We start from the raw sequence: 20,246 nt of genomic DNA, 5'->3' as shown, positions 1-20,246 counted from the left end.
CTAATTCACTCTTTCACACTTTCTTTGTATTAACCTCATTTTAACATTTATATCACAAATCATTTTCACCACATTTCATACATCACAAGTATAGGCCCATGATCACAAGATCACCATAAAATCATCCTCATGTATAACTTACTTGTTTATAACCTTACCACATCCTGGTCACTTAATGAACACATCACCTTACCACATCCTGGTCACTTAATGAACACATCATTCACATAACCAAGTTCCCGCACATATTCATCACAAAACTCACAAACCAATACTTAGAGAGTCTCCGCTGAACACTTCGGATCAATCCTCGATACTTGGTGGTTTTAGCACATAGCTCCACCCATCATATAGTTCGGCTCTCTTGTACACATGGTGAACACTTAGTACCACCCATGTGACCTAGCCAGCTTATCTCGTAGCTCTCTTGTCTACATGGTGTCCTTCACTTGGAACCACGCATGTGACCTAGCTACATATATCCCGTAGCTCTCTTGTCTACATGGTGTACACATAGTATCACCCATGCGACCTAACTACATCATAATGTCTTGTAGCTCTCTTGTACACATGATGTGCACTCAAGACTATACATGTGACCTAGCTACATACCATCTCAGATCATCCAATCTTTTCAAGGTTCAATCGGATTTCTCTCTTTCCAACAATTTCACCAATCAAGTAATTATCCACAAACATATTTCCAATATTTTATAAAATATCATAATACAAGTAATAGTAATGTATTACTTACATATAAACTTACATCTCATTTAATATCAACGCATAATAACATTAAATTACACATTGTCTTATTAAAATCATATGAACTTACAATTTCCCATAATATCCATAATCATAGAAATCACATTTATGTATGATAATTCAATGCACTTCATGTACCATAGACATATTTTTAAATCAATTCATAAACTTGGCACCATAATCATTTAATTTAACATAATTCAATTAATTCACTAAATTTAACTTTCAAATATAAATTACAAAGATTATTGTTGTATTATTATCATACCAACTTACATACTTTCAACACCTCGGAGATCATAGTAAATATATCAATTTTACATTGAAACATGCATAAATTAATACTTATTATACATATGAACTTACATTGATATTAAAACGGCCATTTTACCAACTTTCTCAATTTTCGATTTTCTCTCATTCTAGGTTCAAATCTCGTTTTCCGGGATCTAAATCATCATATTTTACTTATTTAATTAATGTACTATTCAAAACAGTCCTTAACTCAAACTTTGGAAAAATTACAATTTTACCCTAAACTTTTGCATATTTACACTTTTGCCCCTAGGCTCGGAATTAAACTTCATCCCTTATTCTTATGTTTTATGACATGATGATCACTTTTCCTTCTATGGCAACATCAAATTCTCACTCTAACATATATTTATGACTATTAGGTATTTTTACCGATTAAGCCATTTTGCTCGTTTTCACTTAAAACCGAAGTTGCACAAGTTCTGTAACATAATTTAAAACCTCATATTGTATCATAAAACACCAGAATACACAAATTTTACCTATGGGTATTTTTCCAAATATGAACCCTAGGTTGAATTATTGCTAGCATAAGCTAAATCAAGTTACCGGGACTCCAAAACGTAAAGAACTTGAAAAGCGGGGTTAGAACGGACTTACAATTGAGCTTAGGAAGCTTGAAAACCCTATCCATGGAGTCTCCCTTGGTATACACGTCCATGATGAAGAAGATGAGCAAAATTGGCTTTTAATTTTGTATTTTAATTCATTTTACCCCTAAATGACCAAAATACCCTTACTACTAAACTTTCCAAAATTCCATCCATGTCCAATTTTTGTCCATAACTTAGAAATTGGTCAAATTTCTATTTAAGACCTCCTAATTAATATTTCAAATCAATTTCATATTAGAAACTTCTAGAATGCAAGTTTTGCAACTTATTCAATTTAGTCCCTAACTTGAATTAAGCACTTTATGTATAGAATTTATTCACGAAATTTTCACACAATCATGCAATCATATCATATACCTCAAAATAATCATAAAATAATTATTTATATCTCAAATTTTGTGGTCCCAAACCTCTGTTCCAACTAGACCCAATTTTGGGCTATTACAACTCTCCCCTTCGAGATTTTCGTCCTCGAAAATCTTACCGAGTGAGGTTTAGTATCTTTCTCATAATTTCCAGCATTACTAACTAATTTTTTCAAGACGATACTTTCGAAACACTCTATCATCAATTTGAATCCCAAGATAACTCAAGAACTCGATATTTCTCTAACTCGTCCTTCACTTGTCAACCATTCTCAGACTCTGGTCATATCTATAATTATTTTATCACTGAACTCTTTGATTCCGCACTTAGGAACATAGTCAACATGATTCTCATGAATTTCCGTTATATACACCTCATCGGTAAGGGGGTGAGGTCGTACAGTCTCTAACTCGATTCTGACATATATCTATATGACACATTTTTTTCATTATCCGCATATGTCATTATAATCATACTATCCACTTCAAACAATTTATTATTCATACATCTTACATAAAATTCCCAATTATCTCATTTCAAACAAGTGCACTCACTCATACATTCTATGAATTTTGAATAACTTTAATCATCACATTTACTAATTAATTTAGTCAAGCATGCAACAGCATATGAAGGCCAAACAAATATGAATAAATATATCACTATATAAACTTTCATCACACCTATTATCACATATACATATATCACAATTCTTATTCATACCTTTCCAAGTTTAACACATCATAGCTACACTTTATTCAAATACTTCAATATCGCTATCAAATGGTCGATGTAGCTCGGTTAGAGAATATTTCATTTTAAATAAAATAGTCCTTATTAGTGTCTGGAGACATCACACTATCACATATTTGTGGCATGTATAACTAAACTCTTACACTTGCTATGTTAGTCCGAGAATCGACTAAACCTGCTCGATACCACTAAATGTAACACCCTTACCCGTATCCGAGGAGGGTTAAGGTGCAGGCGTTACTGCACAAACATACAAACATTAAACTAAAATACGAGCCATAAAATTTTATTCATATTTCAAAGCGTTCATTCTCTTACACATAGTCCCTTATTTGAGTCTACGGAGCCCAAAACATACTTTAGAAAGGGTTTGGGACTAAACCGAGAACTTACGAAAATCTTGGAAATTTCATGCTTTAAGGCTCCACACACCCGTGTCCCAAAGTCGTGTTCCATACACGGTTGAGACACATGGTCGTGTCTCTGCCTGTGTGGAATATACATAGGCTATTTTCCAAACTTTGGTCAACCTTGATCTCTTACACACTTATACAAAATCAAAAGCATATATTTAATGATTAAACATCCTCAATTAAACCACAAACATAGCATTTTTATGTCATCATACATGTGTCTCTCATACTCATTTTACCTTGTTTATTATAGTACCACTTATACATTTATACCAAGATTATCATCTTACCAAATATCTTCAGCTTAATCATCAAGCATTCATATTTAAAGCTAGATCATATCTTTATAAAATACCACGACTCGGATCATAAAATAGCATGTTTGTCTGAAACATTTCAATTCAATTCCATACCCAACAAGCATTACATTGAGACTAGTCATATATATATATATATATATACACATGTCATGATACATAACATTCTCTTTTTGTTTTCTTATAAACACATATCATTTATTTCATTATATCAATATTTCATATACCATAGTTTCCATGTATTCCACATATATTTATTTTCCTCCTCCTCCTCTCCATTCCACATCCTTAATGTATATAGCATTCTTGTAAGTACGATTTCACAATTTACTAATAAATGTTCACATCAAACTGTCTACACGAGTCATAGTCATTTAATTATTTATAATTCGAGATACAGAGCTCCAAATTAAGATCCGTAAATTTCCCCTGAAACTAGACTCACATATCGTTCCACCATAAAATTTTCATAATTTTGGTTTATCCAATTAGTACAGTTTATTCATTAAAATTTCCCCTGTTTCACTTTCTGACAGTTCTGACCTCTCTTCACTAAAAAATAATTATCTCATAGTACAGAACTCGGATAATGTTCTTGTTGATTTATCTTGAAAATAGACTAATTATGGATTTTAAAAATATAATTTTGAGCCTCTAATTATTTTTCTCCAAATTTTGTGATTTTCCAAAGTCAGAACAGGGGATCACGTAATCATTCTGAATCAGTCTCACGAAAACATAAATATCTCAAAATATAGAACTCCTTTTATTTCTATGTTTCTTTTATATGAAAATAGACTCATTAAGCTTTAATTTGATATCTCATTCAGTCTCTGATTCAATTTATAATATTTTTGGTGATTTTTCAAAATCACGTCACTGCTACTGTCCAAAACAGTTTTATTGCTAATTCACTCTTTCACACTTTCTTTGTATTAACCTCATTTTAACATTTATATCACAAATCATTTTCACCACATTTCATACATCACAAGTATAGGCCCATGATCACAAGATCACCATAAAATCATCCTCATGTATAACTTACTTGTTTATAACCTTACCACATCCTGGTCACTTAATGAAAACATCATTCACATAACCAAGTTCCTGCACTTATTCATCACAAAACTCACAAAGCAATACATAGAGAGTCTCCCGTTGAACACTTCAGATCAATCCTCGATACTTGGTGGTTTCAGCACATAGCTCCACCCATCATATAGTTCGGCTCTCTTGTACACATGGTGAACACTCAGTACCACCCATGTGACCTAGCCAATTTATCTCGTAGCTCTCTTGTCTACATGGTGTCCTTCACCTGGAACCACGCATGCGACCTAGCTACATATATCCCGTAGCTCTCTTGTCTACATGGTGTACACATAGTATCACCCATGCGACCTATCTACATCATAATGTCTTGTAGCTCTCTTGTACACATGATGTGCACTCAGCACCATACATGTGACCTAGCTACATACTATCAGATCATCCAATCTTTCCAAGGTTCAACCGGATTTCTCTCTCTTTTCCAACAATTTCACCAATCAAGTAATTATCCACAAACATATTTCCAATATTATTATAAAATATCATAATACAAGTAATATTGATGTATTACTTACATATAAACTTACATCTCATTTAATATCAAGGCAATAACATTAAATTACACATTGCCTTATTAAAATCATATGAACTTACAATTTCCCATAATATCCATAACCATAGAAATCACATTTATGTATGATAATTCAATGCACTTCATGTACCATAGAAATATTTTAAATCAATTCATAAACTTGGCACCATAATCATTTAATTTAACATAATTCAATTAATTCACTAAATTTAACTTTCAAATATAAATTATAGTATTATTGATGTATTATTATCATACCAACTTACATACTTTCAACACCTCGAAATCATAATAAATATATCAATTTTACATTGAAACATGCATAAGTTAATGCTTATTATACATATGAACTTACCTCGATACTAAAACGGCCATTTTACCAACTTTCCCAATTTTCGATTTTTCTCTCATTCTAGGTTCAAATCTCATTTTCCGGGATCTAAAATATCATATTTTACTTATTTAATTAATGTAATATTCAAAACAGTCCTTAACTCAAACTTTGGAAAAATTACAATTTTGCCCCTAAACTTTTGCATATTTACACTTTTGCCCCTAGGCTTTGGAATTAAACTTCATCCATTATTCTTATGTTTTATGACATGCTGATCACTTTTCCCTTCTATGGAAACATCAAATTCTCACCCTAACATATACTTATGACTATTAGGTATTTTTACCGATTAAGCCCTTTTACTCGTTTTCACTCAAAACCGAGTAGCACAAGTTGTCTAACATAATTTAAAACCTCATATTCTATCATAAAAGAGAAAAATAAACACATTTCACCTATGGGTATTTTTCCAAATATGAACCCTAGCTTAAATTATTGCTAGAATAAGATTAATCAAATTACCGGGATTCTAAAAACGTAAAGAACTTGAAAAGCGGTGTTAGAACGGGCTTACTATTGATCTTGGAAAGCTTGAAAACCATAGCCATGGCTTTCCCCATGCTAGTTTCGGCCTCCATGAAAAAGATGAGTCAATTTTGACTTTATTTTCCCTTTTTATTTCTTTTAATTACCAAATGACCAAAATGCCCTTCCTTACTAAACTTTCAAAAATTCCATCCATGTCCAATTTTTCTCCATCACTTAGAAATTGGTCAAATTTCTATTTAAGACCTCATAATTAATATTTCAAAGCAATTTCATACTAGAAACTTCTAGAATGCAAGTTTTACAACTTATTCAATTTAGTCCCTAACTTCAAATTGAGCACTTTATGCATAGAATTTCTTCACGAAATTTTCACACAATCATGAAATCATATCATAGACCTCAAAATAATCATAAAATAATTATTTTTTTCTCGGATTTTGTGGTCCCAAAACCTCTATTCCAACTAAACCCAAATTTGGGCTATTACAGTGTAAAAGTCCAGTTTTGACCCCAGTTAGAATAGTAGTTTTGGGACCACAAATCTGAGTCAGATAAATGTTTTAATATTATTTTCCATGCTTAAAATATATGAATTAGCATGTGTGAAAGTTTCGCCTGAAAATTTAATCGTTTGTGTGTTTAATTTTGAAAAAAGACTTAATCGCGTAGAATGTAAAAGCTGTGTGATAGATGTAAAAGTGCCTATTTGACTTGGCTTTATAATTGTGAGGTACTTATGTGGTTATTTGACCATTGGAAGTCTGAATGGACATAAAAGGGCATGTGTTAGGTGAATGAATAATTTTATAACAAAGGGCAAAATGGTCATTTTGTTCTTGTGTTAATACTAATAAAACAAAAAACAAGAAAACATGTTAATTTATGTGTTCATCCATTGAAATTGAAAAGAAAATAAAAGAGAAAATCTCACTTAGGGTTCGGCACTTTGAATTGGTGAATGAGGTATGTGTTTTGCTCGATTTTTTATTATTTCTACGTTTTTGTAATCGTTGCTTCGTGTATTATCAAACCCATGCCTCAATTTTTGATTTTTTTGGTGATTTTGAAATGTGCCATGGATGAATTCATGAGATTTGTGATGTTATATGATGAAATATGAAAGCCTGATGTTGGGTTTACATGTTTTGTCTTTGGAGTTTTGATGAATTTGAGTAATTTGGGCTAAATGGTAAAATGTCATTTTGAGGGACAAAAATGTGAAATAAATGAAATGTATGGACTTGTATGAGAGCTAGGAAAAATTCGTCTAAGCCTGTGTACAAGCAAATTTTGTATATTTTGTGATTTTGTGAATTACAGACTAAAGTGTCGAAATGTGAAAATGTGAGGCTAGTTTGCAAAATGCCCTAAATATGTGTCTATGGATTGTTTCGAATTATTTGGTGAATAAAAGGGTTAATTTTGAATACATATAGATCAAGAAAAGAGGAATTCAGACTTAGACTGAGAGAAGTCAGATATTATAGAGTAAACAGTCCGAGTCAGCAATTCCGAGTACAAGGTAAGTTCGGACATAAAACCTGATGTTATAAGTATATTTTACTGTTTTGATTATACATAGATTGTAGATATATTTGGTTTGAATGAATACAATGATAAATTAATGGTATTTGGCACTAAGTGTGCAATTTAAATTAGCTTCGACTATATGAGGCACTAAGTGTGCGATACCGAAATAGCATCAGTTAATTGAGATGGCAATAAGTTTACGAAATTATCATAGCTTCGGCTAATCTTTAAAGCACTAAGGGCACGTTTGGTTCACTGGAATGGAATATGACTGTAATGGAATAGAACTATAATGGAATAGAGCTATAATGGAATAGGGCTGTAATCAGTAATTCAATTGTTTGGTTAAATGTAATGGAATAGAACTGTAATAGTATTATTATGTTTGGTTGAATGGAATAGATATGTAATAGCATAAAGAAAAAAACTAAAATGACCATAATACCCTTAGCAAATTTTTTTAGATATGGGTATTAAATTTTAATAAGATTATTATTAAATATAATTTAATAAAATAAATAATTTAATCATATTTTAATATAACAATTATTAAATATAATTTAATAACATTCTTAATATAATTATTTTATATTAAATCATACTAAAATGTTTTTTATTTTTATATTTAATTATATTAAAACATTTAAAAAATTATTTACTATATTTTAAAATAGTACACCATTATTTGAATGCATTGCTTCTCAATTTATCTCAATTTTATGATTTCAACTAAAGTTTCATTTGTTATTTACATAATTTTTATATAAAACTTTTTACGTGTTATAATCCAAAATTAATTAATTGTATTAAACACATTTTTATTACAAATAAAAGAAAAAGTCACAAAGCATCCAAAAGAAAAATAACATCTTTTTATTTTTTCTTTTTTCAACTAAAAGAAACAAAAAATGTTTGTTTATCTACATTATAAAATTGGAAAATGTGATGTTAATGAGAAAGTTTTGCATCAATAATTTCTTTAAAGGAAATGATTAAACAAATTATACCAAATGATATAACCCCAAAAGGCTCAAGATTTGGCAATTTAAGTTTCCCTGGAATTGCCAATTTATCTGCTTAGTTACTTTGTCCACCAAATGCCAATACTCCCCCAACAGCTTTGCCAACCGGTTCGATATCGAAGAGATAAATACAATTTATTCCAACTGTTGAAGAAAATAATACAAAATTCATTAAACTCTAGACATCATCAGTAATGGGAAGATTATTATACCATAGCAGTACCTTTGAAAAACTCAACACCAAGGTTTTCTGCAACAAAATTGAGGTATCTCAAAACTGTGAACTTGTTCATCCTTTTCAGCCAACAGGGTTTTAGTACAAGAACTAAGCTACTCCAGGCAAGCCAAAAGTATCCGCAAGGAATATCGATGGGATACTGATAAGCATATAACTTAATTCTGACACAAAACTAGAATACAAGAAAGTGAAGTTGAAATAAAACTGACACTAGCATAAGGATACTTCTTTACTTTTCCACTCGCTCACCCAAAATGGAAAACCTAAGGCTTTGATTGGTTGCAAAAATCTAGAAGAAAACAATAAACAGGACCATGTTTCCAACAAAGCACATCATTATTTTCATTTGACACTAGTATCCCTTGAATACAAAAATGGAGATTAACCCATTAAGATAATACGGTACCTAAAAAATGCCAAGCTACCTATTTTTCCTCCAGAATAACTTTCGTGCAATAAAAAAACGATGACAACTCTCCTTGCTTTGCCAAACCAAAGCCCTGCCATCTTATTCTACCAAATTTGTCAAGCAGGAAAATGTACCTTCAAACAAGTGAAAAAGCATCTTCTCAGACTAAAAAAACAAAACTGTATGAATATTAGTTATGTTATTGATTAGGATATAAGAAACTTTTGATTACCCAGTTAGAAGGTTCAGAATCTTAAGTTCCTTTCTGAAGTAATAATGATCACCAAATGAATAAACAATATGCCTCTGAAGAGTATCCTTTGCTCCATCACTAGATTTCCTCATAAATCGAAGGAGCAGTTGTTTAATGGGATTCAAGCATAAGAGCTAAGAGTCTATAAAAGATACCTAATAACAGCAAATATATTAGCATTTAGCAACACATAATAATTTCCAAACACGATTATTTTAACAAATAACTTATATAAAACATAAAATCAACTGCCAAGAATTTCCATTCAAATACAGTAAATAAAAGGAGAACTACATTATTAATTATAGGCTGATCTGATAAGCTATAAGCTCAACTAGGACGGTCATAACTCATAAGTCATACCAGCATGGTTATCTTCTATTCTTGTTCGCTGTTTTATTTGTTTGTTATTATTATTGACTACAGATGCATGTAACTATAAGTTCTTTCTAGCAACAGAAAACTGAGAATCATTGATTCACCACACATGCTAAAAAGGAATGAAAAGTTAAATAGCAAAAATATAGAACCTCATATAGCTACACGCTTTTGGACTCACTAAAGGGTATCATAAAAAGGTCTGCTTCAAGAATTGACCATAGCCTGACAAGGAAAAGGAGTTAAAATACATCATCAACAACAATAACTAGAAACAAGAGAAAAGAAAAGTTAGCAACCAACAACATCTTTTGTTTCTCATGTTTTTGTTGTTTTCATGATTGCAATTTAGTGCTAACCTCTCCATTGCCATGGAGTTGCTGTTATGCCTCTTATCACAATTTTAAAGCAATGCACTATCTATTCAACATTCTCTTATCATGATAAAAATGGAAGATTTATAACATCATTGAGAAATACATAAATTTAATCCAAAACAAATATAGAAAAAGGAAACCATACCTGAGAGTTTGCTCTAAATGATAGACAGACTAAAGATGCTTCAGGGACAGCCAACTTGTTAGCATCAATGCCACTTGCATCAAAAACAATCGGCAAGTTTGATTTTCTACCATCAGAATATATAAATCCATGGTAGGAAACTCCCTTACTGCAATTCCAGGAATTAGGATCTTATTTGCCCATGCAATCTGCAAGAAAAGAAAAAAAACTAACAATTATAATGTTTATAGAAAGTAACATTAATTTTACTTAGAAAATAGTTGCAATTCAACTAATTTGAATAAATTTGCAAATGATATAGCCTATATATATAAAAAGAACAAATCAATTAATACCTTACCACCATGTTGTTTTAGCTCAGACATATCATCAAAATATCCTCTATTCAATTCATCAGCATTGCCCTAAATCAAATTAAAACAATTATTTATATTAAATTTCATGGAAAAAAGAGCACGTAACAAAATTTCAATAAACAAACAAAGCTTAAACTTATAGTCTTGCTCGTTCTTTCTCCATTTTTTCCTTGCTTGCAAGCTGCACACACAAGACAAAAAGTTAAAAAGAACTATAACTTAAAAAATAAAATATTTTAGAGTTAAAAAGGGGGAGATAAAGGAATTGCCTTGTAAATATCGAAGAAGCGAATGGATGATTTTGAAGCGACAAGTTGAGGAGGTGAAGGGGAAATCTTTGGGTCATGACTTAGAAGGTATTGACAATTTGAAATTAAAGCTCGTGCCTAGTTTATCACTCAGTTAACCGTCAGTATTTTCGGTTTTCGATTTAAATTTCAATTCCCCCTCTAAGAACCCTCTTGCTCTTTCAAACAATCGATGGAATTTTATAGATCAAGAAAAAGAAATGGAAAAGATGAAAAGAAAAACTCTATTGAGAGAAAGAAAAAGAAAACAGAAAAAAGAAGGCAGAAAAATTGGAAAAGAGGAATATGGAAGGAACGGAGGGAGAAAGTGGGGAGCGTTTCAGGTGAGAAAATGGGAGAGGGCAAAGTGGGGAGAGTTTTTGTGGTGAAGGTCTCTTTGAACACCGAATCAGTAATCGGTGGTGAGGAAACATAATAGAAATTAGGCAATTTTACTGCATAGGCTTGTAATGGAATAAGCCTGTAATAGGGCATTCCATTCACTGCATAGGCTTGTAATGGAATAAGCCTGTAGTAGGGCATTCCATTCAACCAAACAGATGTTTAGGGTGGGCCCATGAAATAGGGTTGTAATGGCTATGCCATTACATTGAACCAAACATGGCATAAGTGTGCAGATGTTTAAAGCATTGGTAATATTGGGAAAGCCTTAAAATATCTGAACAAGAGGTGACAATGAAAATGAATGAATTCGGGAAAGTTCAGGTACGTATGATACCTATGTGGTAGATGGTATTATTCTTATAAAGTTCATTGAATTGGTAAAAACATATGGATGGTGTTGGCTTAAAATTGATAGATGAATTGAGAAGTTATAAATACTTATGTGTTGATGTTTTATATTCTATATACCGTTGATGATTACTCTGTGTACGTTTACATTGTTTTATAGATATTGAAGCTACTGTGAGCTCAGAGATCGTCGAGGATCGTCACTACACTATCGAATCTCATTTTGGTACCTTTTGAAAATGTATATAATAAAGTATGGCATGTATAGGCTAGAAGTACTTTGGATAGGTTTTGTAATGTTTGTATTTAGCCATGTGATATGTTTTGGTATGGTTATGGATATGTTATGGTTTTGGTAAAGGATATGTGATGCAATATGTTATATTTGATATGTTTGAGTTGGATAAAAAAAATGGTAAATGATGGTAAGTTTTGACAAGTTTTAGCATGGAATTGAATGATGTATAGAAAGAAATGTTTTGACAAGATTTTGACTTGTTTGATATAGATTGGTAAAGCTTATGAGTATGTATCTGATTGGCTATGATATGTCATGAATAGCTTATGTTGTGGTTGTGAATTGGTCATATAATGTTATGTAAATATGCTTGGTTTGGTACTTATAGGTTTGACCCAATTGGGGTGGCAAGTTGGCTATTCAAATGGCTCATTTTGTCCACACGGGCAGGGACACAGGAGTGTGTCTTAGCTGTGTGTGACACACGGTTATGTTGCACGGCCGTATGTCCCCTAGGGTACCCTACAATTGTAAGTCAAATTCGACCACAGCTAAGGCATTTGGGCGTGTAGCGAGCCATGTGGCTCAAGTCAATTCGACCACGGCCAAAGCACATGGGCGTGTCTTGTTGCTGTGTGAACAAGTCAGTATGTATACCCTGTTTTGACACGGCCTAGACGCACGAGCATGTCTAATGCCGTGTAAGGCACACAACTTGTTCACATGGGCGTGTGACCTGTACTTCTTTGAAAATGTTTAAGTTTTTTTTTAAAAAAATTTGTATGTGCTTGGTTTAGTCCCGAATCCTTTCTAATGCAAGTTTTAGGTCTCGATGATCTATATAAGGGACTCTATATTGATATTTGATCTTTGATGCTTTGATGCTTATAAAATGTATGTTAAATGTTCTGATTTGTCTGGTAATGCCTTTAACCCTAGTCCGGTAACGGATACAGGTTGAAAGTGTTACAAATAGGCTAATACAGTCTGGGCCTGCATCAGTAACAATTCAATCTCAGTTAGTACCTTAGCCCATTACAGCATTAGAATCAGTGTGGGCCTTAGCCCAATTTAGTAGCGGTCATAGTACAGAAATGAAATTACAAATCCTACCCCACCAGCCTCTACACACCACTTCATCCAACCTTGCACACCCATCCCTACATACCAAAAATAACACCAGTGACGACACTAACAAAAATTGCAGTAGAGCTACCAGAACAGTACACTTCCTCCAATCATAATAACCCATCCCCATGCAACATATCATAATATCATGCATGTATGCAACATATATAAAATGCCATGCTCAATATAGTCATACACATCATAGGGGCATACAAGTCATTTTACCTCATAGGGGAAAAATAGTCATTTCATCAGATTAAAGTCTAGGTATACTTACTGACCCAATAGTAGGTTCACAGTCTTCTCGGGCGACTCGTGCAACCTTAACAGTCAAACAGTGAAAATGGGCCCAAGGCTCGTAATGCGGCCCATGTGGGCCCACACGCCCGTGTGGTGCACGAAGCCCAAAAATGGCCTTCGCCGTGTGAACTATACAGCTTGGTCCAATAATCTCCATGCATCCGTGTGGTTTATCCGTGTGGGGCCGACGAGCCTATGGGGCCCACACAACCCATTTTGGTCCAACGTGGCCCAAACGGCCTAAGCCGATGAAATCGCTCATGGTGGCTTCTATGATCAAATGCCCACGTTTATGCGTTTGAACTACCACACAAGCGAGCACATGCTCGTGTAGTGTTGACGATCACCTATTTCGGCTTTTGCCAATTTACGATAATGGCAGTGTGATTACGGACCTGTTAACGAAAGTGCGCAACTGGTCCACAAGTACTCCAATCTATTTCAAACAGAACCTTCGATTAATAGCCTAAAATTGAATTAAAGAAAACCCAAATCAAAAGACTCATTCATAAAATTACCTATCACTCGCCTTGGTCGATCGATTGAGGCTTGCACAAGAGGTTGGTTGTAACCCCTACTGTTACCTGTATTCCAACAGAGACTTGTTATCTATAACCATCCTTGCAAATAGTTGGACTAAGTATGTAACAACTTACCGGAAGCGTTGAACTAAGAATGAGGGACAGCGGTATTCGGCCAAAACCCAACTCGAGGCATGAGATGGAACAATCGCACCCCTAAATGTAATTGGCAGAGAAGAGATTTATTAAAAGAAAGATCACAATGGTAGATAGAAACAAGAGGGAAATCATTTGCACTTACCGCTTTTTCAGAGAACACCTACTAAACCGAAAACAGTAATAAAAGAGTAAAGGGGAAGTATTCGGCTTATACAAAACGTGAAAGGAGAAGAGAATCAAAGGAAAGAAATGAGGGGAAGAGAAGAAAATATTCAGTTTTACCAATGCCAGGGGAAATCTCGATAAAAACCGAAAGAATAGAAGAGAAGAGGAAGGGAATATTCGGCCAATGACCCAAGGAGAAGGTAAAAGTTGATAACCGATTGGGAGGTGGAGAATAAAGGTTCGGCAAGGGTGAAGAAATTTAAGAGAAGAAGAGTGAAGGAGAAAAGACAGTCGATCAATCAAGCACAAAATTGGAAAGCAAAACCACAATAGGCTAACACGAAGAGTACCCGAGTGGTCACAAGTATATTCGGCTACCAAGCAAACAATAACCAAAAGAGCAAAAAAATGAAATGAAGCAGAGGGTTAATAGTTATCGAAAATGGAGAACAACCCAGATTACACTTTCGGCACTAAGAGCAAAACTCTCCTATAGCCGAATGGCTAGGGACACCAAAACAAACCGAATGGTTGAGGTGAATCCCATTTCGAAACCACCACTCCCCCATGCCTTGATCCACTCCTCAAATCTCTCCCCACATCTCTCCACAAATCACTCAATTCAAAGTCCTAATAAACACCTCAATTTCAGTCAACCTAGGATAGTTCCACGGCACTTGTAGCAAAATAAAATGCTCCTTTTGCACTGCCAAGCCACGAACCACAGACCCCAAGGAACACTCCACACACCACTATCCCCTAGACTAGGAGGCATTTGATGTCACGTCTTACTCACATTAAGTTAAAAACGTACTCACTAAAGGCAATGGTTTGATCAAGTAAAAACAAAACTTTGTACAAGCAAAGGCTTAACTCAGGACTTCTTCATCACTTCTCAGGACACTTAACCACTAAAGTAAACATACATTTGCGCAACACAACAACAAAAATAAATGCTTAGATTTTGGGGCGTTACATAAACCTTAGCATATTATGGCATCATATGCATTCATAGCTTCAAGCCCACTCAGTTAAGCACATACATGAATTTCCAAAACATAACATCATACATAACCATCATAAACCATCATTAGCCATTCCAATAGCTAAGTTACAAAATGCCATTCACAAGCCATTATTTGGCCAATTAAGCTTATACATGCCATTATAGTTAAAATAAGATTCTCACTATACCAAAATACAATAGTGGATAGTGTGATAACGCTCCGTCTGACTTCCAACCTTCGTGAGCTTGAGTGCACTATAAAATAGGGAAAAATAAATGGAGTAAGTAATTAATGCTTAGTAAGTTCGTATAACAAAAAAATAAACTTACTAGTCATTTTTATCATTACAAGAATACATATATACATTCCAACAATCATGGGCATGTTTACCTAAATATATATACACTCCATCAAACTTGTTAGTTACATAACATCACATAAATATCAAGTATACATAGATGAGCTCATCATATCATAACTTCCATACAATTTTCACCTTTACATATTCAGACATCATTTTCGATGAACTATTGAAATTTTAATGGACACTCAAGTGGTATACTTTTAGTACACTAGATATCAATATACCAAGTCTTGTCAATGGTGCCTATTAAGTCTAGATTACCCGTCTGGGCTAAATCCTTTATACATCACATTTACTTGTAGCAATCACCTTATTCCATCAAAATTCAACATTCAATCAAAATATGTCATTTTAGCAACATTACTCAGTACATCCTCTCATACATCACTCATCACAACACATACAATTCAATTCAACATATCAAATCACATATTTAGGTTACACGAATTTACCTTGACAATGGTTCGATTTTGTGTTCCAACTATTCCGAAACCTTTTGTTTCCCTAGATATATTTTCGTAGTTGGCCTTTCCAGGTCTATATTTAATAATTCAACTATTTGTTTATAACATTTCACATACATTTGCATTTTGCTGCTTCCTAGGCAAAGTTACCACTTTACCCCTACTCTTTTCATAAATTTTGATTTCGTCCCTTAGCTCAATAATGAAATCCATGTAATCTATTCCTCTTTACAAGACTAACTAACATGTATATACAACTTTTAAAACACACATTTCCAATATATTTTAAAATTTTCCATGGGTTTTACCCATTTTTCATTTTAGTCCCTAAACCTAGTTTTCACGAAAAAATGCTTTGTAAAAGTTGTTTATCTATGAGTAAACCTTCATTTTCTACCATAAATTTCAAATATACAGTAGATTCATCCATGGAAAAGTTTCTACACTTTGTTATCTTTTCAAATTAATCCCCTAAATAGAGAGATTAGCATTTCCCAATTCTAAAAATACAAAAATCATTAAAAACGAAACTTGATTTCATACCTTATTGAGCTTGGAAAGTTTTCTTGGGGAAGAAGATGAATAGAAAAGATGTTAGTTTCTTTTTTTTAATTAATATCTTTTAATTTTAGTGATTTCCAATTTAATCCCTACCCTTTTCTAATTTTTCCATGGATGAGTCACTAATCTATCAACTAACCACTATTCCACGGTCTAATTACCTTATAAGGACCCCAAGTTTTGAATTCCATAAATTTTTTATACCTATAGTTACTAGAATTCAACTTTTGCATTTTATGCACTTTTGTCCTTTTTCCTAATTAAACACAAAATCGGTAAAATTTTTGTATCAAAATCTTTGTACGACTTTCCTATCATCATGCAAATCATAAAATAAAATAAAATAAATTTCTATTTTTGGCTCAAATTTGTGTTCCAGAAACCACTGTTCCGATCTCACCGAAATTGGGTTGTCACACCTTGAAATGGCATATTGTTTGATTGATTTGAGAGTATTGAATTGGTCATTATATGCATGATTTGGTAAGGTTTAGATGCTTTGAGAATATGCACTAAAGGTCTTTAGGTAAATGCATGTGTTGGTGATGGAAATGGTTTGATTTTGGGAAAATTCATGCTCATACAACTTGAGACACGAGCTTGTGACTTAGCCGTGTGTGACACACGGCCTAGGATGCAACCATGTGTCCCCTGTAGGTTTTAATGCATGTATGTTAGGCAGTTACACGGCCTAGCACACGGCCTGGCACATGGGCGTGTGGGGCTGTTTCGAAAGTTACACAGCCTGGCACACGTGCTTGTGACTTGGCCGTGTGACCCTACTCATAGAGTTACACGGGTGAGGACACGAGTTGGGACACTACCGTGTGTCCTTAATTCAATTGTTATATGGCCTAAGACTCAGGCGTGCCTCTCAGCCATGTTAGGCATAATGTTGTGTAACCCTTACAACCAAATTTTTCTAAATTTTTCTTATACTTATCAATTGTTTCCAATTTGGTACCGAATCATTTCTAATGTATTTCTAGGGTTTCAAGGGCTCTATTTAGGGATTATATGCATATGGATGATTGTTGTATGATTTGTTTATATTCATGTATGATATTTATATTTAATTGTTTCATTTGTTCGGTAATACTTTGAAACCCTAATCCAGTAACGAATACGGGTTAGGGGTGTTACATGCATTATTGGTTGCTAGACCATAATACTAGTAGCATTGTCTGCATCACTTGTGACACTGTTCACAAATTGGAGTGTTTGGATGGACGAGTTTTGGGAAACTCGATTGAGGAGTATAGCAATGATGGGTAGGATGTTTTAAATAAACCTGCATAATTGTTTTTATAAAAACCACATTGCCATGGTCATGTGCATAAAATGAAATATTTACTTGATTGACGACTATGTGTTTATTGCCATTTATTTGTTAAAAGACTCGCATTGGGCTATAAAAGCTCACTACTTTAGTTTCATAATCTTTCAGATAATAACTCAAGCTTAGGGCTTGGATTCAGCATACAATGGAGCCTCTCAGATGGTTTTTAATAAATGAGTTAATAAATTATTAGGATGTTATTTGGGTGTTTCTGTATTTTACAACTTTAAAATTGTGATGCATGCATGTAAACTGATGAGATTTCCAAAATTTTACATTATCGAGTTTATCCAAATTATTTATTATTTACTTGGTTTTAAACAAAATTATAACTCATGATTTTCTAAGTAATTTTGAAAGTCTGTTGCGAAAGATTTTTTTACCCAATACCATTTTAATAAATAATAAAATGTAAATTTCTTGATTTAAATAAATTTAAACGACATTACGATAAAATATTTCCTTTTGCATGTAATTATGTTTTAATAACTATTTCCAAAGAAACAAAATCACCCAATCTTTAAATTTTAAAGTTTTCAATAAAAACAACTAAAACCTAGTTATGTTCATTAAGTAAAGAAGAAATGATTTCGAAAGTTGTTAACGTAACTTCCGAGAGTCGACCATAACGTGTAGGTCAATTTTGGGTCATTATAGAAACATTAGACAAGTATGGTTTTGGAAAGGATTTCTTAATGATCTATCCACCATGGAACAAGCTCGGAGGTAAATAAAAAATTATCGGGTCATATTGAAAGAAATTTCCCCAAACAAGCAAGGTGTTTATTTCTATTTTAGTATTATTTATTTGAACCCTGGCTAGGAGGGCTATGTTTTGTGTAATGTAGAAACTAAGTTCATTCGAACTTACAAGGGTTTGACCTATGATTGTAAGATTCCTTGGATAAGGAACTTGAGGAGGGACCCAACCAGATTGTATGAGATCAAGAAGTTTCATTAGGAAGGTGTCATGTACATACGATAATGGGGGTACCATTTTAGCTTTCACCAAGGGGTGAATATGTTGTAACTGGTTGGTTCCTCTAGAGTTTGAAGTTGAGACAATAAACTTGTATTTTAAATTTTATAATCTCTGTTGTATAGGGTTTTTAAAAATAAATAGGTAATATAGTCTAAATTTAAAAGTTAATGAGTTCTAAGTATGTACAATAACCCGATTCAATTGTGACACCCTTACTTGTATCCGATGATCGGATCGGGTGAGGGTGTTACACAGAGGCCATATTCATATCTAGTGGCCTATCATCCTCATGGCTTTGCCTTAGCTCCACCTTTAAACATCAAGCATTCATGTTCAAACATCATCGCCTTATTTCCATATCATACAATTACTTCAAGGCTGTGACCATTTCGATTGGTCATGAAGCATTTATCATACACATATGTCTTAACACCAATCATGCATGTCCCACAAGCATAAACACTTCATCACATCACAAGCATTACAACTTATCATGGATAACTAGGCTTACAAGCCACAATCATTATAAGTCACATCTCTTGGCTATATACAATGAGCCAATATAAACCAATACATTTGGCTAATCATAACAACAGCTATCATAAAAATTAAGTCCCTATACATGCCACTCACTTGTGTACGCTTAACATATACATGTTAACACTCCAAAGGTGATGGCTTGATAGTGTGATGCTGCCTCCAACGATCTCCAAACCCGAGTTAATCTGACAACACTAAAGAAATGAAAGGGAGGGGGTAAGCTTTATAGCTTAGTAAGCCCGTACGAAAATAATAAAGAATTTATTAACATGCTTTTACCAAATTCTTATAACATATTCTTAGGGTAACACAATCGAATTAACACATAATTCCACTATTTGCTCATATTCCAGTCAAGCTATCTACTCGAGTCTTAGTCACTAAATTATTTATAACCTGAGCTATAGAACTCTAAATTAAGATCCGTTAATTTTTCCTAAACCTAGACTCACATATCTTTTTACCATAAAATTTTTATAATTTTTGGTCTACCAATAAGTATAGTTTATTCTGTAAATTCTCCCCTATTTCACTGTCTAACAGTTCTGACCTCTTTTCACTAAAAATTAATTATCTCTTAGTATAGGATTCAGATGATGTTCCTGTTTGTTTTTTTTTGAAAGTAAACTCATTAAGAATTTTAAGAATATAAATTATAA

General features: G+C 33.3%; 1 pseudogene; it reads right to left on the bottom strand.

Moving 5' to 3' along the window:
* Positions 1-8,797: 8,797 nt before the first annotated feature.
* On the bottom strand, positions 8,798-11,609 carry LOC108465808 (uncharacterized; annotated as a pseudogene).
* Positions 11,610-20,246: the final 8,637 nt, after the last annotated feature.

The sequence above is a fragment of the Gossypium arboreum genome, chromosome 2, assembly GCF_025698485.1.
Source record: "Gossypium arboreum isolate Shixiya-1 chromosome 2, ASM2569848v2, whole genome shotgun sequence".
Lineage (NCBI taxonomy): Eukaryota > Viridiplantae > Streptophyta > Magnoliopsida > Malvales > Malvaceae > Gossypium > Gossypium arboreum.
This window is presented reverse-complemented; position numbering and strand designations above follow the sequence as displayed.